Raw genomic sequence first — 23,645 nt, 5'->3', positions numbered from 1 at the left:
GGGGGCCAGACACGGGGCAGGGAGAATGGAGGAGGAGGGAGCCCGGGGCACCATCGGCTTTGGGACCCGGATTTAGAGCCGAATGCCGGGAGGGGGTGGGTTGGAGGCGGCGGCGGCGTCGGCAGCGACGGCGAAGCCCCCACGTGGGGTGGGGGTGCGCGCGCACGTGTGCGCGGGCGATAGGGGGGCGGGGAGGACTCTAGGGTGGACGACCAGCGCGCGCTCGCTTAGTAGCGGCCCACGTGACGGGCACGCCGAGAATGTGCCTCCACGTGACAGGCTGGGAGGCTGGTTGAGGCAGAGGGATGTTGTGTCTGTGTGGTAGAACCATAGTCACTGAGGTTTTAGGGTTTTCTACCGCTTTTCTTCTCTATTAGGGGGGATAGATGAGAAATAAAAGGCGGAAAAGACTTTCTGCTATTTCCCTGTTCTACACGTTCTCCAATCCGTTAATGAAGCACTTTTCAAGTTCCGAAATGCCGATTTCCCTGTACCGCCATGTTGGTTCTAGAGGAAACTCGCGAGATGCTAGTGGGTTTGTATCGCGAGATCTCTCGATTCTCGCGGGACCTTGTTGGCAGAGCAGTTGTCCTGGATGGCGAAGCGTTGGGTTCCGGGGGCCTGGGACCCGCAACTCTTTCTACAAGGCAAGTTGTTAGGGAGGGGCCGGGGGCGAGTGCCTCTTGGTGCCGGGAGACGTGCTAGGTTAGCTTCCTTTAGTCTTGAAGGGACTACATTGCCCCATTGAGGCGACACGGTCCTCCTCCCCACCCCCCTGCGGGCGCTCCGCCACCTGCAGAAGCGTCTGCAACGCTCAGCCCCCGCTCCTTTTCCCCTCAGCGCAGTGATAGTTCCAACCCCGTCCCACTCCCTTGGAAGTCCAGAGCCGTTCTCGCGCAGTCGTGACGATTCCATTGGATACCGTTGGTCTTACTTTCAAACGTTCATGTCAGTTTTTCCCCTTGTTGCCATTTTCTAAAGAATTCCAGACCTGTTAACCATTCTGTCGCTTGTTTCTGCTGCTGTACCTTTCTCCACTGACCATTCTCAGACGCTTAAAACTAAGCGCCTTCTATTTTTTTTTTTTTTTTTTCCCCCTCTCTGGGCTTCATTTACTCCCACTTACTTGGTCATTGATAACTTCCTCCTGACGCTGACTCACTTTGTATTTACAGTAACTTTTTGGCAGTATTGGAAGGAGCCCTTTCTATCTCTGACAATACCTGTTGTCAGAATAAAATCGTTCTTGTAATCTTTGTGCGTGCCTGTTAACTCATAATTGTCGATGATTCTGATTACTGTGTTACGAGGTTGCCGTCTTTGATGTTCAAGGATGGTTGTTTTGGGTCACGTGTTTAGGTAGTAGTGAAATGTTTTAAGTCAAAATTTTAGTTAAAACTAAACTTCTCTTAATAAACTTTGGTATCAGAGTTTGTTTTTTCTTTAAATGAGTTTGACACGAAATTAATTTTTCTTCAACTTCCTATGTCTTATCGGAAATCAATTTGCAGTGTATCTTTCTTTCGTATTCTTGAGCAGTCTTTGGATTTATTTAGTATTCGCAGTGGGAAGTTAATTACAAAGCTAATCAGATAACTAGGTAATCCACTCATTTTTTTTTAAAACTAAGAAAGTGTTATTTGCCTTTACATTTAATATAGAGAAGTATATAGAGGATGCTCCCTGTTACACTCCGCCAAGTTGCCTTAATCAGTCTTAAATCGCTCTAACCAATCTTAGCAGTAGCTGTGTTTTCTTCCCTTTTTTTTTTTTTTTTTTAAGGGAAGAGGAGGAAGTGGAGTAGTGTTTTAAGATACACTATCACAACATTAGCAATCAGAAAAAAATTTTTCTACTCAACTAAATTTTTATTTAGTGATTTATGCCTGTTGACAAATATATGCACATTTGCTTTTTTAAAAAGAAAATTCTTTGTACAGATTTTTTGGTTATAACGGTTTTGTGAAAGTATCTTGAGGGATAGCATTGTTTTCGTCCTAGAGATTGTTTTATCCTAGCTTTGCACCAAAATAAAATCCATACAAAGTAGGATTTAAAGAAAAAGGGATGTTATCAGTTGAACTTTATATTTTTATGGTTAATATTTGTGTTACATGTTTATATTCATGCTTATATTTTGTGACACATTTTCTAAATTATAACCCACGTGTGTGTAGAGGAGTTTTCCAGAAGTTCTAAAAGTTAATCAGCTCAGTTAAATAGTTCTGTGAAATTTAGTGAGCTTAACAGGAGAGTGGTAGGTATATCACCAGTTAATACAAACAAATGTACAATTTGGAAGTTGCTAAGCAGCATTTTGTGAGGTTTTGTTTTGTTTGTATTTTTTCCCCAAACCAGTGTTTATTAGTCACATGCACGTGACTTCAGTCTTCTTGGGCAATGTGGTTTTCTCTTATAATAGTTCATTCAAGTAGGAAAGTTGGAGAGTGAAAGAGTGTTGAGAGGTGTGATGTGGGAAGGAGGAAAAGCAGACAGTGGAATATGTAGTTCGATATTGAGATGGGATTGGAGAAGTTGCACAGAAAAGAGAGGATGTTGGAAGGTTGACAGAGCCATGGTCTAAGACTAGGCAGGTTTATTATGGTTGAAGGGCAATTTGAATTGGCCAAAATTTGGAATCTGTAATTTCAGGCAATTTTTTCATCTTAAAATGTTTCTTAAATGGTTTTCAGTTATCTCAGAAATTATCACTTGCTGTAAAAAGTCAGCAACTGAATTTGATATTTAATTGAAACTTTGTGAATTCTTCAGTTAGGTAAAGCTCTTGTTAAGTAACATTTGTTGAGTGCATTTTGTTATTTTTAGAAGTAGAAAATTGTGAAAATAACAGTGGACTCAAGGTCACAGTGCTGTAATGGCTTTTGCAAAGGTATCTACAAAGTTTTGCTTGGTAATTTGGCCTCAGAGTTCCCGTGTGCATCTGATCCTTGGGATAATGCATGTTTCTTACAACTTTGTTTTATAAACTGTTCTTGGAAGTGGATTTCGGGGATTACCAGTCTTTTAGAGACTACTATCTGAGGTACTGGGTAGAAATACACTGAGAATATCTAAGGAGGAAGAGGCATGTATCTTATGTGATTTGAGTTTGCTTGAGTGAAACTTAAGTAAGCAAGAAATTTTATTTTCCCTTTTCTCAATTATTAACTGTCATGAAAGTGATCTGTGAGAGCTGATGAGCTTCAGTGATATGAGGAAATTAATGGCAGTGATAATACAGTATTGATCTGTCCTTACTTGGGTTTTTTTCTTGGGGTCTGAAACAATGCTCATTTCCATAGACCTATAAGTTTGTAAACTATACGGTGTGATAGCTGTGTTACATATTCGTTACATCAAGAATATAAATTTTTTTCTCACCTCTTGAACCAGAGTCCCAAGAGAGATTACAAGAAATTACTTGACCAGAAATGTCAGTGAAAACATGATGCAGGTGGTTTTTAAAAAAATCTTAATTTCATATGAAAAGTCAGTCTAGATTTAACTGCAAGGAATATTTGCTGGAAGACTTTGATATTTGCAGGAGTATTTAATATAGATGTGGCATACATTGTAGTACAAATTTCTGAGGCTAATACTCTGATAACCACTATAATTAGACTTTAAAGCCTCTGCCTTCAGCTCAGGTCATGATCTCAGGGTCCTGGGATCAAGCCCCTCATCGGGCTCTATGCTCCACAGGGAGCCTGCTTCCCCCCCCTTCTCTGCCTGTCTCTCTGTCTACTGGTGATCTCTGTCTGTCAAATAAATAGATAAAATCTTTAAAAAAAAAAATACTGATCAGTGAGTTATTTCCTGAAGTCCTAAGTGTTGACTTCTAACACTGGAAGTATAGATTTTTGCTGTTTGAACTTGTCCTTCTCACCTCTTTTTTTTTTTTTTTTTTTCTTTTCAGCTGTTCTTTCTCATTTAGGTAGATAATTTTTGTCTTGTCAGAGACAAGTTCGTTCAGTAACTTTTCCTGAGGAGACTATCAAACTATTCAGTTATTATTATTAGGAGCTCCATTGTAAGTTATAAAATCTTTTTTATTTTTTTTAAAGATTTTATTTATTTGACAGAGAGAGAGAGAGATCACATGCAGGCAGAGAGAGAGGGGGAAGCAGGCTCCCTGCTGAGCAGAGAGCCTGATTCAGCCTTGATCCTAGGACGCTGAGATTGTGACCTGAGCAAAGGGCAGAAGCTTAACCCACCGAGCCACCCAGGAGCCCCTCCATTGTAAGTTATATTCAGTAATTGAAACCAACATTTTTTGAGTGTTGGTAATCTTAGCCATTTCAAACATCAGGATTCCTGAGCCTTCAAAATTACTAATCAAGGGGCGCCTGGGTGGCTCAGTGGGTTAAGCCTCTGCCTTTGGCTCAGGTCATGATCTCAGGGTCCTGGGATCGAGCCCTGCATCGGGCTCTCTGCTCAGCGGAGGGCCTGCTTCCTCCTCTCTCTCTGCTTGCCTCTTTGCCTACTTGTGATCTCTCTCTCTGTCAAATAAATAAATAAAATAAAAAAAAATAATAACTAATCAAATACCATAAGCCTGTGGTCTTTCTTCAGAAACTCCTGAGTAAAGAAGTTTTACAGCACCAACAGGGTTAGTTATCTGATTTTTTAGCCCACAGATAAAAATCCATAGGATTGGCCATTGGAATTAGGCACACTGACAGCTGAAATGTCATTTTATTTCAAGGGAAAAGGAAGAAAAGCTATTAAAAAAATAGAACTATAGAAGAGTAGTGTTTTAAGGCCATTGCATAGAAACATACAGTCCTATTACCATCAACTTCTGAGGGAATCACAATGTTACAGAGCAGTATGTAGTACATGGTGTTTCACGTGATGACCTTAATCATAAATAAACTTTTATTCTGTGTGTTGTGTTTGAGGAAGTAAGGAATTGGTATCTTTTTAAAGGATTGTTATGAGTAAATGTTTTCAAAGCTTTGTTAATGCTTTCAGTTTTCTGATAATTGACCTACAGAACTCCTCTGATGATATCAAATAAAAATGATGCTGTTGTGTATGGCATTTCCATTGCTTTTATTTTATTGCTTTTATTGATTTCTTAAATTCCTTGTTTATTATTTCAAGGGATTACTGCCAGATAAGGCTCTGTTACATTTACTGTTTGATATCAGTGATGAAAAGTTGTCTAAAGACTAGCACCTTTATTAATAAAGGAGTTTTCAAAACAAATAATTAGAATTAGTCAATGCCAAGTTCGTATAATTCAGTTCTATAGTTTTGAACCTTGGTACTGAGTCTCCATCCTCAGCACTGACGAGTGTCCTGAGGTGAGAAATGTTTCATTGTGTAGTAGATTTTCTTTGTTGCCTTACTTGCCTTTTTTTAATATGTTAATTTAAACCATTTTCTCTTTTCATTGTTAGAGTAATGGTAGATAGTATTTAAGTATAAACTGTGTTGTCTGTGTGTTTTAGTGACTTTAATGGCTGACTTGAGAATTTTAAATCTGAGGAATTAATACAGCCATATTAACATTTTGGTATACTTCTTCCATGATTTTAAAAATACATCTTTTATATACTTGCAAATAAAATATTCAGTACCATGTTCTACTTTATAACCTAATGTTAGGTTAACATTTTTCCATTCTCACAAGGAGTCTTCATAACCATAATTAGAAATGGTTGTATAATGTCCTATGTGTAGATGTATCATTACCCTGTTCTGATTTTTTGCATATATGAATAGCAGTGTGAAGAACATATATATATAATTTTCTGTATATGGTATTATCTTCTTGAATGTTGCCAACACCAGAAGTGATTTTTTAGGTGTACTTTTAAAGGGTTTTGAAACATATCTGTCACGTTAATTTACCCAAAGGATCAATTTATGTTCATGTTGAAGTGGCTGTTGCTCTGTATATCGTTATTAAGTATTATAAAACTTCATGGGGTATAAGTCATACCACTTTTTTCTTAGATTACTACTGAGGTGAAATATTTTGATTGATAGATGTATTTCGTTTGCGAATTTAGGTAAACAATTTTGAAATTAATGTAATCAAGTCTTTTGACCTAATCTTGTTCTACTTTTGAACTTCTGAAATTCCTCCTCTGAAAGTGTAATAAATAAACAATACTGATTTAATACTGTCTCTCTTAGTTTTTCTAAATTATATTTAAATAAATTTAACTGTTTGCCTAATCTGGTATTGGTGTGAAGTGAGAATATAAATGTTTTCCTCCAAATTGGTAATTGTCTTAACTCTGTTAAATAATCCTGTATTTTCTCATTGTTTTGTGTTTCACTTTTACATTAAAAATTTTTTTTACCTTACTTATTTTTACCCAAACCTTAAAAAATGTTAGTATTTTTTAGGTGATTTTTAAGGCACATCTACTGTCTATTGACCTAGTATCTTTTTATTGTGATATTTGTTTTCATATTGATTTTTAAGAGCACTTTACAAATTGAGGAAAATAAAGCTCATTCTCTACAAAACAGTGTTTTATAATTCTTTTTCTTGGTCAGCCAAAATCAAAATTCTTTTCTCATACCACAGAATTTAGTAGGATTAAGTGAAGTAATTTCTCCCCCCCCCCCTTTTTTTTTTTAAAGATTGAGTTTTTAAGCAATCTCCACATCCAGTTTGGGGCTTGAACTCACAACCCCGAGATCAAGAGTCATATGTTCTGTTGACCAAGCCAGCTAGGTGCCCCTCTCCTTCTTGAATGGACAAAATAAGAAACTACTTAAGAGTACAGTATTAGAGGGCACCTTGGTGGCTCAGTGGGTTTAGCCTCTGTCTTCCGCTCAGGTCATGATCCCAGCGTCCTTAGTTTGAGTCCTGCATGGGGCTCTCCGCTTGGTGGGGAGCCTGCTTCCTCTTCTCTCTCTCTGCCTGCCTCTCTGCCTACTTGTGATCTCTCTCTGTTGAATAAATAAACAAAATCTTAAAAAAAAAAAGTACAGTATTAGAGAAATATTGTATATAAACACAGCTATAAGGAAAAACTATTGGTAGATTTTTGTAGAATTAGAAATAGACTGCTAAGATCAACAGTTTTAGGATTCCTTTATTAAATAGTGATACATAGTTTGACATCATATGCTTCTACTTAATGAAAAAGTGCTAATTGGCAGTCCTAGGACTCTAGTTACAGAATTTCAAAACCTTTCTTATTCAACTGTTAAGAACAGTAGTGTGGCACATGTACTGACATTTAATAATGAATAAGAAATTCCAGGTGAGCATTAGACCATCCATGTCAGTGAGAGCACTTTCAATATTGAAAATTTATTGTTTATGAAGGGTTTTTTCTTTATTAAACAATTATTCAAGATCGTAAAATAATTTTTGAAAAAAGAGAAATATTTTTACTTATTTACATTTTAAAACTATGGAGGCTCCAAAGCTATTACTTTATTAAATAATGACTAACATTTTCTGTTGTTTACAGATTGGTATGATTACATTACTGCTAGAAAGAAAAACCAGATTAACTTTGTGAGTGTGAAATCACAATAAATATTTGAAAATAAATATTTGAAAAAAATCTGTGTCCTGTGCTTGGGGATCCAATAAAGAGAATTGCAGGTGAAGAACTTGATGGGGTGGAATTTCTTTCTTCCTTGCATTGGGTTGAGATTTAAAGGGATTGGAACATAATTTATACCTTTTAATACTACCAGAATTCTGCTTACTTTGTAAGGGATAGGTTGATTTTGCAAAATGGCACTGAAGTGGTCCAGGAAATAACAACTGCTAATTGTATTCTGGCAGTTATTTATACCTTTTTTAGTAGATTTTTTTCTTTTCTTTTTTTTTTTAAACTTGGTTAGAAGCTTAAGGAATATATCCTGTAGTTCTTATATACTTCTCCATTAGAAAGCAGATTTACTGTGTTTCATAAAGAAGGTGAAATAATGCTTTTTTTTAGCTTGACACTTAGAGTGGGAGGTGCCAAGATTTTTTTATCCTGAGAAAGGTGTGTGTGTTTGTGAGGTTATCTGCTGATAGTCCTTAAGGAACTTTGTAATACTTCTGTATCTTAACTGTACTCACACCAAATCTGTAATTCTTTTTTTTTTTTTTAAAGATTTTTATTTATTTATTTATTTGACAGAGAGAGAGATCACAGGTAGGAAGAGAGGCAGGCAGAGAGAGAGGAGGAAGCAGGCTCCCTGCTGAGCAGAGAGCCCGATGTGGGACTCGATCCCAGGACCCTGAGATCATGACCTGAGCTGAAGGCAGCGGCTTAACCCACTGAGCCACCCAGGCGCCCCAAATCTGTAATTCTTAATCTGAACTGTCTCCACTAAATAGAAATTTTTAATGTTTGTTTTTGCATAATGTTTCATTTTCTGAGTGAGAAATGTTCTTTATTTGCTCCCTGCTTTTATTTTATTTTTTTTTTTTTTTAATTTTTTTTTAAAGATTTTATTTATTTATTTGACAGAGAGATTACAAGTAGGCAGAGAGAGAGAGAGAGAGAGGAGGAAGCAGGCTCCCTGCTGAGCAGAGAGCCCGATGTGGGACTCGATCCCAGGACCCTGAGATCATGACCTGAGCCGAAGGCAGCGGCTTAACCCACTGAGCCACCCAGGCGCCCCTGCTCCCTGCTTTTAAAAAAAATATAAATTTGAATACAGTGTAATACAGAAAGTTCTCATAAGTTTACAGTTCAGTAAATTTTCACAGTGTAAACATACCTTGGTAATCATTACTAAGAAGTAGAACATTATCAAAATCTCAAACTGTCTTGTGTTGTATTGTCATGAACACTACCCCCTATCCCATGGGAAACCCATTATTTTGAAGTCTAGTACCATAGAATAATTTTGTCTGTTTTTGAACTTTAACTTTGTTTATCAACATTATTGCATTTTTATGCTGCTTTAGAAGTCCTAGAATTCAGTGTAGTTTATACCCAGAGATCTCAACACTTTGACTTAGGCGTCTGTTTTTCTTCTAGCGTTCATGATTTCAAGAACTCATAGAAGAGGACATCAAAGAGAAGCTTTACTTTCAGATTGTGTGGTAGACCCTTTCTGTGTTTTAGTATACTTGGGGCAAACAGGCTACTTTTAATTTCTGTCGTTGATTGGCCTACAACAGTACTCAGCCTTTTTCCCCCCTCAACTTAATCATTTTGTTTTGTACACTTTGGTACAGCATTCCTGACCAGCTAATGGCTTTTTGGACTTTCATCCTATGATTTGGCAGCTTTCTTTTCATTCTTTGCATTCCTTTCAAGCAGTGATTCCTATTCTGATTTTTATGACAGACACCCTATGGTATCCTCTGTTATTTTAAAGAATATGTTGAGCATCCCTCCCCCCAAGAAAAAAGTCTTAGTTTGTTTAGGCCATTTTACTTTTAAGGTATTTATTTTATGTTTATGAAAAGTATAACATTGTGGTGTACACATTATAAAATCAAGTTATAGGCTATGAAAAATTGAGAATCAGCTAAAAGCTTTACCTAGTTTATATCCCCTTTCAGGCTGGCTTGAAATATAAGTACAACTTGGTACAGAAATTCTCCATATTTTTTTTCTACTCCTCCACTTTCACTTAAAAACATTTTTTTAAAAGATTTTATTTATTTGACAGAGCATGCACAGAGAGAATGTGCATGCGCTTAGGCAGGGGGAGCAGCAGGCAGAGGGAGAGGGAGAAGTAGGCTCCCCAGTGAGCAAGGTGCCTGATGCTGGGCGCAATGCTGGGCTCAGTCCCAGGTCCCTGGGATCATGACCTGAGCGGAAGGCAGATGCTTAACCCACTGAACCACTCAGGCACTCCTATTTGCTGAGCTTTTATAGAAATTAAATGTTACACAAAGTTTTAGCCTAATTTCTAAAGTTTTCTTTTTGCCCTGAGATTTTAAATGTCTGACTTTAGGGCAGCATCCTGATATAGGAGAACATTTGAAGGAGAGGGTAACTGACTTTTATAACTGTTACAGAGTTACCACTAAATTTGAATAAATGCTGTCTTGGGGAATGAGTCAGGACATTTTCAGTTGATGTAAGCCACAAATATAGGTAGATACTTTTCTTCCTGTCATTAGCAAAATGTCACCAAGGAATTCTGATTCGTTTGTAGCTATAACACAGTGTCTCCGACTACAGCAAGCAAACCTGTGAGGCTTGTTGGTTTGTTTATTTTTTTTAATAATGGATGGCTGGGCCCTACCCCTCAAGTTTCAGATATAGCAGGTTAGGAGACCACACTTTGAGAATCAGTACTGTGGTATAGTCAGGGCACCTACCTCTAAGCAATAAACATGGACCCCAAAAGTGTTTCTATAATGTACATCCTAGCTGAGAACCTTTGAGTGGTAGTACTCCAATGGGAACAGCCGGATAATACCACTTGGGAACTTGTTACAAGTGCATTTTCTCCCAAACTCTGGGGTAGAACCCAGAAATCTGATTTAAACTAGTCCTTCAGATGTGTGGTAAATTTTAAGAACCTTTCTGTGTCCTTCCTGGGTACTGGAACTTGTAGAAAGGCAAATTTTGGGCCCCACCCAGATATTCCAAATAACAAGGCCTCATTTTAATGAGATTCCCGGGCATTTACAAGGTATGTTGAAGATTGCAGTAGGGTTGCTTTAGATGATTATTATAAAAGAAAGGATGTCTGGCTGGTTTGGTTGGTGGAGCATGTGACTCTTGATCTTTGGGTCATGGGTTCGAGCCCCACGTTGGGAGTATAGTTTACTTAAAAAAAAAAAAAGTTGTAAAAGAAATACATAGGGCCGCCTGGGTGGCTCAGTTGGTTATGTTTCTGACTCTTGATCTCAGCTTAGGTCTTGATCTCAGGGTCCTGGGTTGTGAATTCAAGCCCCACATTGGGCTCCATGTGGAGCCCACTCAAAAAAAATACATATGGAGCATCTGGCTGAGTCGGTTGTAAATCTCAGGGTCATGAGTTCAAGGCCCACTTTGGGCATAGGGTTTACTTAAAAAAAAAAAAAATATATATATATATATAGAGAGAGAGAGAGAGAGATTATCTTAGAGAGATAATATGTATATACGGAGTTAAGAGTTACTGAATATTTTCTGTTTGCTAGGTACATGTAAATACTATATTCACTATTTAGTCTTCTCAACAACCTGGTAAGGATGGTTACTATTAACCTCAATCCACAATGAGAAGTTTGAAGCAAAGAGGTTATAAATCTTATTGACTGGGTGCTTGAATTGAATAGAGGGATATGAACCTCAGCATTCAAATTCTGCTTTTGGAGTGAGGTGTTATAGGACCGTTTATGTGGAATTATATTTTCCTTCCATGTTCTAGCACCACAGTATATGTTGTATTCTAATGAATTTTTTATATCACATTTTACAGGGATATTTGAGTTTTCTTCTAGGTCTTGTATTCAAGGACTGTTTTTGCTAAAATACTGTGTTTCAGACACAAAAACAGAACTGGAAGTAGATGTGACTTGAATACTTTAAAATACAAATCTCTTACGTTTATTCATCAATGTGTTATTTATCCAAATTGTTCCCTTGTACGTTTTGTTCTTACATGTAATTTCAATAAGGCAGCTCTTACTCAGTGTTTCAGATGAAATTTTGCACAGTGATGTGTCCTATCATATTTATTAAAGCGGACCACAATGTAGTTCAGTACCTAGAAGCCCCATTGTGGTAAAATTAAACTTTCGGGTTCAATTTCAAGTAAGACATGATTTGCAGATTTAAGTGCTGGTGTTAATTTCAAGGTAGTATAAGAATGGAACATTTAGGTCACCTTATCAGTTGCAGGGCTTTTTGGAGGGAGGATTTCTTAGTCATACTCTTTTAAGTGTATAATTCATTGACTTTTTAGTAAATTTACGGTGGTTTGCAGTGAACTCCATAGTCTAGTTTTAGACCATTTTCATCAATCCAAAAGATCTCTTTGCCTAGTTTAAGTCATTCTCACCTTCAGCCTATTATAGATTAAAAAAAAAAAAAAAATCAGCTGGTATATTTTAGCAGCCCTTCATTATGTATCAAACTACAGCATAGTAGTAAAGACCTACTTATAAACCTTTTTTTTTTTTACTTTTAAGAACCCGAAAAAAATACTATATTAAGTCAGTAGTTATAGCTGAATAGATTAATTCTCCCTTAAGACACTTTCCCAGATAAAATGGCTTGTGTACTTGTTTTCTTTTCCTGTAATACTTTTCTCCTATGTTTGCATGGCTTGCTCTCTTCTCATATTCATAGGTCACCTGGTGTGGAGAGCTTTTTTTCTAAAGAGGGAGCCAAGAGAGGTATCGTTTAAATACACTGGAGTGGGTGGTGCTTACTGACTCTACCTTCATTGTGCCATCTAAATAGCACCCCCTTCCTACACTTTCCCTGGTTTTGCTTTTGTTCACGGTTATTATCATAACTGATTTTGTCTCATTAAAATGTAAGATCCATGAAGATTGAAATTATGTTCACTGATTCAATTCTTAAGAGTCTGGAATGATGCCTTGTTCATGGTGGATTGGATGCTTAGTGACTGTTGAATGAATGAATTTATACTATAAAATACTGGGAACAATGTTGGACAGTAGGAAAATGCTCTTTGAAAAAAAAATGCTCTTTGAATTTTATGTTAGTACCACTGCTGCTTCATTATATTTACACATTTCATATACTGGATTTTATGTTTAGCACGTCATATGTCTTATAGAGTGATATAAAATTTAAATAAGCAGGACTTTCTCAATAACTTAAAACTCTTCTTTTTATTTATTTATATTTTAAAAGATTTTTATTTATTTATTTGACAGAGATCACAAGTAGACAGAGAGGCAGGCAGAGAGAGGAGGAAGCAGGCTCCCTGCTGAGCAGAGAGCCCAATGCGGGGGCTCAATCCCAGGACCCCGAGATCATGAGCCAAGCCAAAGGCAGAGGCTTTAACCCACTGAGCCACCCAGGCACCCTCTTAAAACTCTTCACAAAGTTAATAAATAAAACTTGTAAATGTAGTGAGTCACAAGTCTCTTAAACATTCCATTATTGCTTATTAACCAAACCAAATACACTCACACCTTTAAATTTGAAGTCAGTTACCTTTTATTTACTGAAAATTTTTAAAGATTTTTTATTCTAGAGAGAGGGAGAGCAAGAGTGTGTGAGTTGGGGGAGGGGCAGACGAAGAGGAAGAGAGAATCTCAAGCAGACTCCACTTTGAAGTGCGGATCTGGATGTACAAGGCTCAGTCTCACAACCCCGAGATCATAACCTGAGCCAAAAATCAAAAGACTCAGAGACTATTGACTGAGCCACCCGGTGCCCTAGTCAATTACTATTTCACATTTAGAATCATAAGGCTGTCAGATTTTATAGGTTTAAAATTCTCTTAAGCATTACAAGTTTGTAAAAAAAAAATACATAGGATGGTTTTTAGACCTCACATAGACATTAATGTTGTGAGTTTGACGTACTTTATTTCAGTATTTAGTTCTAGTTCATCTTGGAGGGTGGATAGTCACTTAAGGAAACAGTTTGAGGGGCGCCTGGGTGGCTCAGTGGGTTAAAGCCTCTGCCTTCAGCTCAGGTCATGATCCCAGAGTTCTGGGATCGAGCCCCGCTCAGCGGGGAGCCTGCTTCCTCCTCTCTCTCTGCCTGCCTCTCTGCCTAGTTGTGATTTCTCTCTGTCTAATAAATAAAAAAATAAAAAAGAATAATTAAAAAAAAAAGGAAACAGTTTGATTATCTCGAGCAAGTTGAAATGGCTATGTCACAGTTTATGACTATAGTTAGTTACCATCTCTTGATAGGCTGCTTATCAATCCTGCTTTGGCTTACAGAGCTGCCTTTGTCCAGGTGTTTTTTCTTAAGCACAGAGGGGCACATTGAACCTTTAACACTCATTCCTGTGATAATATGAAACTCCAAGATAGAGAGTGCCCTTTTGATTTCTTCTGAATTCAGGTTTAAGGCCTTTTGTAATTTTTTTTGTGACTACTTCTTAACTCCGTTGCCTGATGAACAAGTTCTGTAAACCCCACCCAAGTTGCCTTAGCACTTGGTTAGATTCCAAGAACTTTTTCTACCTATCTGGCTATTACTGCATAGGTTTTAGATAATCTGACACAAAGGAACTGAGAAGTGTTGATAGCTTTTGTTAATTTGTGGTGACTTTAAGTATGCCGTAAGACTAGAAACAGACGTAAAATCTTATTTTTAAAAAAGAAAATAGTCGTGGGGTGCCTGGGTGGCTCAGTCCATTGAACGACCAACTCTTCGTTTTAGCTCAGGCCCTGATCTCAGGGAGATGAGATTGAGCCCCGAGTTGGGCTCTGTGCTTAGCTGGACTCCTTGCTCAGCACAGAGTCTGCTTGAGACTCTTTTTCTTTACCTCTTTCTGCTGTGCATGAGTGCTTACTCCCTGTCTCTCAAAATAAATACATCTTGAAAAAGAAAACACTAGGGGCGCCTGGGTGGCTCAGTGGGTTAAAGCCTCTGCCTTCTGCTCAGGTCATGATCCCAGGGTTCTGGGATCAAGCCCCACATCAGGCTCTCTGCTCAGCGGGGAGCCTGCTTCCTGCTCTCTTTCTGCCTGCCTTTCTGCCTACTTGTGATCTCTGCCTATCAAATAAAAAGAAAACACTTTCTTGGAAATCAGTTTCCATCCTTAGAGGTTTTGGAAGTCACTTTCCATCCTTAGATGTGAGGTAGAAAGATGTAGGCTAGCTTATCAGCATTAAGAACATTATGTTAAGAGTTATAAAAAAAAACCTTTCTCAAAAAGTGTTAAAAAGGGGAGTGCCTAGCTGGTTCTGTTGGTGGAGTGTGTGACTCTTGATCTCGGGGTTGTAAATTCAAGCCCCATTTTGGGTGTGGAGATTACGTAAAAAACTGAAAATCCCCAAAACCTTTAAAAAAGTGTTAAAAAGGGATCTGTGTCAAACTTAAAGAGATATATCTAAAAATATATTCTTATTCTTTTTAATAATTTTTTGTTTTTACTTTTTGTTCTTATTCTTTTTAATATTTTTTTGCTTTGGATAAATATGCAGTTGTGTTTATAAAATTTCGGAACAGCTCATTGGCAAGGATAGATACAACTAAAGCAACTTTGAAAATTTTTCTGGAAACCACAGGCAGGAACTTACAGTGTGAGTTGTTTAAAAGTGAAGAATTAAAAGTATGGAATTCAGATAAAAAAGTTGTATGAGCAGAATTCTGTGTCCAATTTTCAAACCAATTTTAAAGTATTGTACTAAGAGAATAAAAAATGAATTGCACTGCTCCTTTAAGGAGCCTATAATCAAGTAGGGAATATAGACATACCAAATTGCACATTATAAATTATGTACTAGAAGAATTAAGCCTTGTGGGAGCAAAAGAGAAGGCATTTATTTATTTTTTTTAAAGATTTTATTTATTTATTTGACAGACCGAGATCACAAGTAGGCAGAGAGGCAGGCAGAGAGAGAGAGGGGAGAAGCAGACTCCCTGCTGAGCAGAGAGAGCCAGATGTGGGGCTCCATCGTAGGACCCTGAGATCATGACCTGAGCCGAAGGCAGAGGCTTTAACCCACTGAGCCACCCAGGTGCCCAAGAGAAGGCATTTAATTCTGATGGATCTTTGAATTGGGCTTTGAGGAAGAAGAGTTTTTCATCGAAGATGGGGGAAAATCATTCTTTTTTATTTTTTGGGGGGGGACTGAAAAAATCAGAATCAGGGCTGGATTTATTAAAACAGGTATTTTGTGAGCAGGTAAAGAATAGGTTATAATCACAGACAGACTGTTACAGTTGTTCAAATAGGGTGATGATGGGGGCAGTAATAGTAGAACAGAAAAAGAAACAGTTCAAGACATTTTAGAAGAATAATTAGTTTGGGAATGCCTCGGTGCCCCATTTGGTTAAACGCCTGCCTTTAGCTCAGGTCATGATCGGAGTCCTGGGATTGAGTCCCACATTGGGCTTCTTGCTAGGCAGAGAGCCTGCTTCTCCCTCTGCCTGCTGCTCCCCCTGTTTGTGTGTTTGCTCTCTCTCTCTCTGACAATTAAGTAAATAAAATCTTTAAAAAAAGAAAAAGAAAAAAATAGTTTGTGTATTGGTGGGAAAAGGAAAGAGTTAAGATATCTGAAAGTTTTGTTTTTTAAAGATTTTATTTTTATTTATTTGACAGTGAGACAAAGTGAGAGAGGGAACACAAGCTGGGGGAGTGGGGTCAAAGTGGGGTCCGGTCCCAGGACCCTGAGATAATGAAGGCAGATGCTCTATGACTGAGCCACCCAGGTGCCACATCTGAAATGAAAATTTTTTGCAAGATTTTATTTATAGAGAGAGAATGAGTGGGGAGAGGGACCGAGGAGAAGGGAGAAGCAGGCACTCCTCTAAGTAGGGAGCCCAACGTGAGGCTCTATCCTAGGACCCTGGGATCATGACCTAAGTTGAAGGCAGGCACTTCATCAACTAACCCACCCAGGTGCCCTGAAAGTTTTTAGCTTGGATGGTTAGATACTTTTCATTGAGATTGTTGAGATAGGGAGAAGATAATATTTTTGGAGTAGGAAGAAGATGACTGGAGATTTGTACTTGTTGAATAAAAGGTACTTTTGAAACCTCTAGATTGAGAGCACAGGGTATGGTAGATTGAAGTTTGGAATGGAAGTTGGGCTAGAGATATAAAACTTCATAGGTTAAAATAATCTGAGTTATAATAATGATTTTACCTGTGGGGAAAGGATAAGAAATGGACATGTACATTTTGGGAGGTACAGAGAGGAGTCATAGTGCCTGAGAAAATGAAGGGGAGGAGACTTGGAAAATTTTTCTCGGAGATAGGAAAACTAGAAGGAAATGAAGGTCAGAGCCAGAAGTTCCAAAGTAAATATGGAACTGATGACTTGGTTAAGAGCTTGCAACGTGTAGTGGTGTAGGGACTGGAGAGAAACCTTTGCATTCAGGGGAAGAACTAGCTGAATTTGAAAGGGACTTAGAGGAGTTTGATTTTGTATAGTCTCAGGGATCTAATAGTTTTGTTGCTTAGAAAAGAAAAAAAAAAGTACCAGGCTGCATTGGTCCCTATTGGTATATCTTTGCTATAAATTTAGTTTTCTGGCCTCTTGCTTATCCTGCTGTTTCAAATGTAATTAACTTTTTTTTTTTTTAAAGATTTTTTAAATTTTTATTTATTTGTCAGAGGGAGAGAGAGAGAGAGAGAGAGCGCGAGTGAGCGAGCGCACAGGCAGGCAGAGTGGCAGGCAGAGGCAGAGGGAGATGCAGCAGGCTTCCTGCTGAGCAAGGAGCCCAATATGGGATATAGGACTCGATTCCAGCACCCTGGGATAATGACCCTAGCCAAAAGCAGTCACTTAACTGACTGAGCCATCCAGGTGTCCCTCAAATGTAATTAACTTTTAAAAACATTTTTATTGAAGTGTGGCACATACATATGTATATATGTAAAACATCATTAGTAAGTGGATAGCCCAGTGAGTTTTCAGAAACTGAACACTCTCCAAGTAACCAACAACTAGAGTACGAAAGAGAACAGTAACAGTACCTTCTTCCAGTCGCTTTCTTCTTTCTCATCCTAAGGGTAACTTTTATCCTGACACTTCTTTTTTTAAGCTTAGTTCTTTTTCTTTCTTTCTTTCTTTCTTTTTTTTTTTTTAAGATTTTATTTATTTATTTGACAGAGACAGTGAGAGAGGGAACACAAGCAAGGGGAATGGGAGGGGAGAATCAGACTTCTTGCGGAGCCGGATGGCAGGCTCCATCCCAGGACCTAGGGACCACGACCTGAGTTGAAGGCAGATGCTTAACAACTGAACCACCCAGGCACCTTATCCTGACTTTTGACAGCATAGTTTTCTTTAATTTCAAACTATGTAAATGATGTCATGTAGCATTAATTTTTGAGAGATTTTAAACCATTATTTTTACTGCTCTTTTTATGAAATACAGAATCATATAATTTTTATCATAAAATTTAGGTTATCTTGTTTGTGTGGTTAATTTGTGTATCTGTACTGACTTTTTCATTGATTAGTATAAATTTCCATGGGTCTGTATGAAGAAATTGAAGCTGAAATACATTAATTAAGTGCTCGCTTTGGTAGCATATATACTTAAAAAAATTGGAATGAGGGGCGCTTGGGTGGCTCAATCGGTTAAGCATCTGCCTTCGGCTCAAGTCATGATCTCGGGGTCCTGGGATTGAGCCTGTGTCAGGCTCCCTGCTTACGGGGAGCCTGCTTCTCCCTCTTCTCCCCACTTGTGCTCTCTGTCACTATCTCTGTCATTATCTTTCTCTCTCTGAGATAAATAAAATCTTAAAAAAAGAATTGGAATGAAAGTACATTAATTTATTCTGGATAAGGATAAAACTTTTTAGTGAAAAATTAAAATCATAAAAAGTGGCTTAGATATAAATAAAGCAGAATTTAATTTGGAATGTCCAACTTAGGTATCTGCTATACTATTTTGATGCTTTTATCTTTTGATGAACATACTGATTAGAAAAAGGGGTCTTGTAAGAAGAAAGATTATAAGAAGATAAAGGACTTCAGTGGTGTTTGGTATTAAACCGGAAAATAGACTCTTGAAAGGCTGGAGAATGTAGAACACTTAGTAGGGAGGCTTGATGGCGCTTAGCATCTTTTTATGTCCTTTGTTCCTTGGTAAGTAATGTTTTACAGCATGGGTTTTCTTACTGTGAGAGGTTGGGCCATGTGCTTAAAACAATGGACTGAGGGCGCCTGGGTGGCTCAGAGCCTGCTTCTCTCTCTCTCTCTCTGCCTGCCTGTCTACTGTGATCTCTCTCTCTGTCAAATAAATAAATAAATAAATAAATAAAAACAAAAAACAAACAAACAAAAAAAACAACAGTGGACTGAAATGGTGTTTTTGGCAATGGCTCCTGAGGGCTATTTTTAATCTGAAGTTCTGAGATTTCTCAGGTTTTGAAATTTGGCATCTGTGTGTTTCTCTGATAAACATTGCTATCTCAAATGTCAAATTACTTTGGTTTTCAGATACAAAATTTTTTCCTTAAGTAAATTGAAATATCTCAGAATCAGCATGTATAACTCTTCTATAGCCTTGAGTAGAATATCTAAGTGCCTTGTTAGAGTTTCTAGAAAATGTCCCTTTTAACCTTTATTGATTTCTGCTATGTTTATGATTTATGACATGCTATCTTCAGGTTTGATATTTTTTTTAAAGGTCTAGGTTACTTTTATTTTATATTTTTTTATTTTTATTTTTTTTAAAGAGGGTTTTTTTGTTTTTTGTTTTTTGTTTTTTAAAGATTTTATTTATTTATTTGACAGACAGAGATCACAAGTAGGCAGAAAGGCAGGCAGAGAGAGAGAGGGAAGCAGGCTCCCTGCTGAGCAGAGAGCCCGATGCTGGGCTTGATCCCAGGACCCTGGGATCATGACCTGAGCTGAATGACGACTGAGGCTTAACCCACTGAGCCACCCAGGTGCCCCAGAGATATACAGAAATTTAAAAAGAAATCTAAGACCCTTCCCTACCCTAAACCTCCAGTCATACTTTTTGGAAAGGAGTTTTTTCTTTTTCTTTTCTTTTTTTTTTTTTTTTTTAAGGTTTTATTTATTTGACACAGAGAGAGATCACAAGTACGTAGAGAGGCAGGCAGAGAGAGAGGAGGAAGCAGGCTCCCCACTGAGCGGAGAGCCCGATGAGGGGCTTCATCCCAGGACCCTGAGATCATGACCTGAGCCGAAGGCAGAGGCGCTTAACCCACTGAACCACCCAGGCGCCCCTCTCTTTTAAAATAGAAATACCAGATTAGCCTATTAAAAGTTTAAACAGTTGATTAAGTTTGTTAGATAAAATTAAGTGAAATAACACTTAGTTAGCCTAAATCTAAAATTCTCTTCTCATTAGTAATCTTAAAACATTTAAAGCCACATTGAGTGATAGCAAATTAGTGAAACATTATAAGCCACCTTTTTTATGTAAAGTATACTTCATAAGCATATTTTAATATGTTTTAAAAAATATTTTATTTATTCATTTGACAGACACCTCAAAAGTAGGCAGAGAGGCAGGCGGGGGGATGGGAAGCAGGTTCCCTGCTGTGCAGAGAGCCTGATGTGGGGCTGGATCCCAGGACTCTGGGATCATGACCTGAGCTGAAGACAGAGGCTTTAACCCACTGAGCCACCCAGGTGTCCCTATTTTAATGCATTTTTTGGCAAAGTCACTTTTACATAAATTTAGAAGTTTTGTTAAGTATAGCTTTTTAAAACTATAATGAAGGGTTTTTTAGAAAGAATTATTAGAGTGAGGGAGGGGCAAAGTGAGAGGGAGAGAGAGTCTTTCTTTTTTTTTTTTTTTAAAGATTTTATTTATTAGCATGAGAGGGGAGAGGTTGGAGGGAGAAGCAGACTCCTTGTTGAACAAGAATCCCGATGGTGGGGACTCAATACTGGGACTCTAGGATCATGACCTGAGCCCTAGGCAGTTGCTTAATCAACGGAGCCACGCAGGCGCCCTGGAAAGAATCTTAAGCAGGCTCCATACCCAGCATGGAACATGGCGTAGGGCTTGATCTCACAACCCTGGGATCATGAACTGAGTTGAAATCAAGAGTCAGACGCTTAAGGGACTGAGCCATCCAGGTGCCTCAAATACAGCTTATCTTAAAAGTGACCTGATGGTCTCCCATCAGGGGCCTAAAAAAATTCATATCCTATGACCTTGTAAGTTTGTTTTGAAGGTGTGATTACAGATGCAGACATAGAATGTGTAAGGACATTCATCAGAGGTTTGTTTATAATAAATAGTACAACTAAGCAGCCTAAGTGTCCTAAGAGAATGGATAAATTAGAGACTACTTATAAGATTTCTGTATAACTATTAACAGTTTTAAGACTTCATGTGCATATTGAGTGGGGAGCCTAAGTGTCCTATGAGAATGGATAAATAGAGACTACTTAGAAGATTTCTGTACAAGTATTAACAGTTTTAAGACTTCATGTGCATATTGAGTGGGGAAGGGCAGGGAAGCAGGATTTAAAAAGTAAATGTGTATTTGTGAATTTTGATTTAAAAACGCACATGTAAATAAGAATGGAAGGGAATGCACTAGTACGTGAAGTGAAATGGGTAAGGTGTATTTGTACTTTATATTAAGGCTATCTCTAATAATGATTGTATAATAATTATTTATTTTGTTAATATGTATTAAGCATCAAGTTTGAGAATAGGCTCTGGATTATAAAAGTGAATAAAAAGATAAGTCCTTCTCATAGAACTAATATTCAAGTTGTGGGAGACAGAACAAGCAAATATTTGGTTGGACTTTATTAAATTGGTATTATTTGGCCCTTTTTGACTTGGGAAGATTGGCACTTTCTTATGGTTCAACTTAATATATACGTCAGATGGTGTTAAGTGCTGTGGAAAAAGCTGAAAGTGGTGTAATAGGGATAGAGATTTTAGTTGTGTGGAGGCAAGGAATATAATCTATAAGTGGTTAGGGAAGCCTGATGTGATATTTGAGCAGAAAACTGAAAGAAGAGAGGGAATGTACTAGAAAAGTATTCTAGGGAATGTCTGGCTGGCTCAGTCAGTAGAGCATCCAACTTTTCATCTCTGGGTTGTGTATTTGACCCTGGGTGTAGAGCTCACTCAAATAAATAAAACTTTAAAAAACAGAAAAATATACTACACAGATGAAGTAGTAAATTGAATTGTGTTGCTCTATGCTTGTGAGAATGCATTAATGTTTTGCAGTATCATGCATTTTAAATATTGATTTATTTGCATAGAGTGAGTGCGTGTGAGTGGAGGGTGGGACAGGGAGAGAGAGAATCTCAAGTAGACTCTCTGGAGGGGCTAGATCTTAGGAACCTGAGATTATGACCTGAGCCGAAATCAAGAATTGGATGCTTAACTGACTGTGTAGATTCTTAAAGGTGGTGGAACATCCGCTTAGAGGTAGATGAATGCACTGTTAAAAATTTTTTGTCCTCTCTGAGAAAGAATGACAGTAAATATGCAAGAACTTGGAGGAATTGCTATAGATCTAAGATGCAAGTTGTTTTCATTTTGATATTCAGTCCTTATTCAAAGATATTTCTAGAAGGACTCAGTCCTGATAAAAGAATGGTAAAATATTCTAACTCATCATGAGTCTTTACCTTGCTTTGGCTCATCTTGATTATTTTTTCTCTTGACACTTTTCCTAGTCTTGATTTTCTTGATTGTTTTGCTTACCAAGACAATTGAGAATTCTTAGGACAGATGGAGCATGACTTTTTTTTTTTTTTTAAGATTTTATTTATTTATTTGACAGAGAGCACAAGTAGGCGGGGGGTGGGAGGGTGGGGTGGGAAGCAGGCTCCATGCGGGGCTCGATTCCAGAACCCTGAGATCATGACCTGAGCAGAGGCTTAACCCACTGAGCCACCCAGGTGCCCCGGAGCATGGCTTTTAGAAAAGGTTGCATAATCATTTATTACCTGTGACTGGGTTTTATTTATTTATTTATTTATTAAAGATTTTTTCTTTATTTATCTGACAGAGATCACAAGTAGGCAGAGAGGCAGGCAGAGAGAGAGGAGGAAGCAGGCTCCCTGCAGAGCAGAGAGCCCGATGTGGGGCTTGATCCCAGGACCCTGGGATCATGACCTGAGCCAAAGGCAGAGGCTTAACCCACTGAGCCACCCAGGTGCCCCGGGGCATGGCTTTTAGAAGGGGTTGCATAATCATTTATTACCTGTGACTGGGTTTTAAAGAAACTGACATTAAATTTGACTAACATTAAATTAACCATCCTTAAAGATAAAAATCAATGAAATGAATGGGAGTTTAGTTTTTTTTTTTTAATTGTACCTTTGTAGGTAGGGCTTTCTATAACAGCTTTTTTTTTTTTAAGATTTTATTTATTTGTTCGAGAGAGGGAGAGAGAGCGAGCACAGGCAGAAGAATGGCAGGCAGAGGCAGAGGGAGAAGCAGGCTCCCTGCTAAGCAAGGAGCCCGATGTGGGACTTGATCCCAGGACGCTGGGATCATGACCTGAGCCGAAGGCAGCTGCTTAACCAACTGAGCCACCCAGGCGTCCCTTTTCCTAAATTTAATTGACAAATTTATAACCGTTCTAAATACTGCATTATGACATTTGAATTTAAAACTGTTATAAATGTGAGGGTGTCTTTATTTTAAAGCAATCACTTGGGATGCCTGCATGGCTCAGTTGGTTAAACATCTGCCTTTGGCTCAGGTTATGATCCCAGAGTCCTGGGATCGAGTCCCATGTTGGGCTTCTTGCCTGGTGGGGAGCCTGCCTCCCTCTCTCTTTATTCTCTCTGACTAATAAATAAATAAAATCTTTGAAAAAGAAAATAAAGCCAGCACTTAAGAATCATAATTATTTGTAAACATTTTCAAAATATACATAACAGCTATGAAAGGTATCTTTAGTGAGGAAACTGCAAGATGATGAAAGGAAATATTTATAAAAATTGAAGATAAAAGAGGCGGCTGGGTTGCTCAGTTGGTTAAGTGTCTGCCTTTGGCTTGGGTCATGATCCCAGGGTCCTGGGATTGAGCCCTGCCTGCATAGGGCTCCCTGCTCAGTGGGGAGTCTCCTCTCTCTCTCTGTCTCTCTCTCTGTCTTGCTCTCATGTAAATAAAATCTTTAAAAGAATTGAAGAT

At 38.1% G+C, this 23,645-nt stretch overlaps 1 protein-coding gene across 4 annotated transcripts in view; it reads left to right on the top strand.

Moving 5' to 3' along the window:
• Positions 1-23,645, top strand: part of ZZZ3 (zinc finger ZZ-type containing 3) — a 120,251-nt gene that overhangs the window by 487 nt on the left and 96,119 nt on the right. Inside the window, exon 1 of one of the 4 annotated variants that reach the window (XM_004758164.3) lies at positions 236-647. The exons of the other annotated variants lie outside the window; for them this stretch is intronic. The gene's annotated coding sequence lies outside the window, so the exon portion shown is untranslated. Of the gene's footprint in view, positions 1-235; positions 648-23,645 lie in introns of those variants that run through there. 4 annotated transcript variants of the gene reach the window in all.

Source organism: Mustela putorius, unplaced genomic scaffold (genome assembly GCF_011764305.1).
Source record: "Mustela putorius furo isolate JIRA1106 unplaced genomic scaffold, ASM1176430v1.1 tig00003853_pilon_pilon_pilon, whole genome shotgun sequence".
In the NCBI taxonomy this organism is placed as follows: Eukaryota; Metazoa; Chordata; class Mammalia; order Carnivora; family Mustelidae; genus Mustela; species Mustela putorius.
Note: the sequence above shows the minus strand (reverse complement) of the source record. Positions and strands in the feature narration are given on the sequence as shown.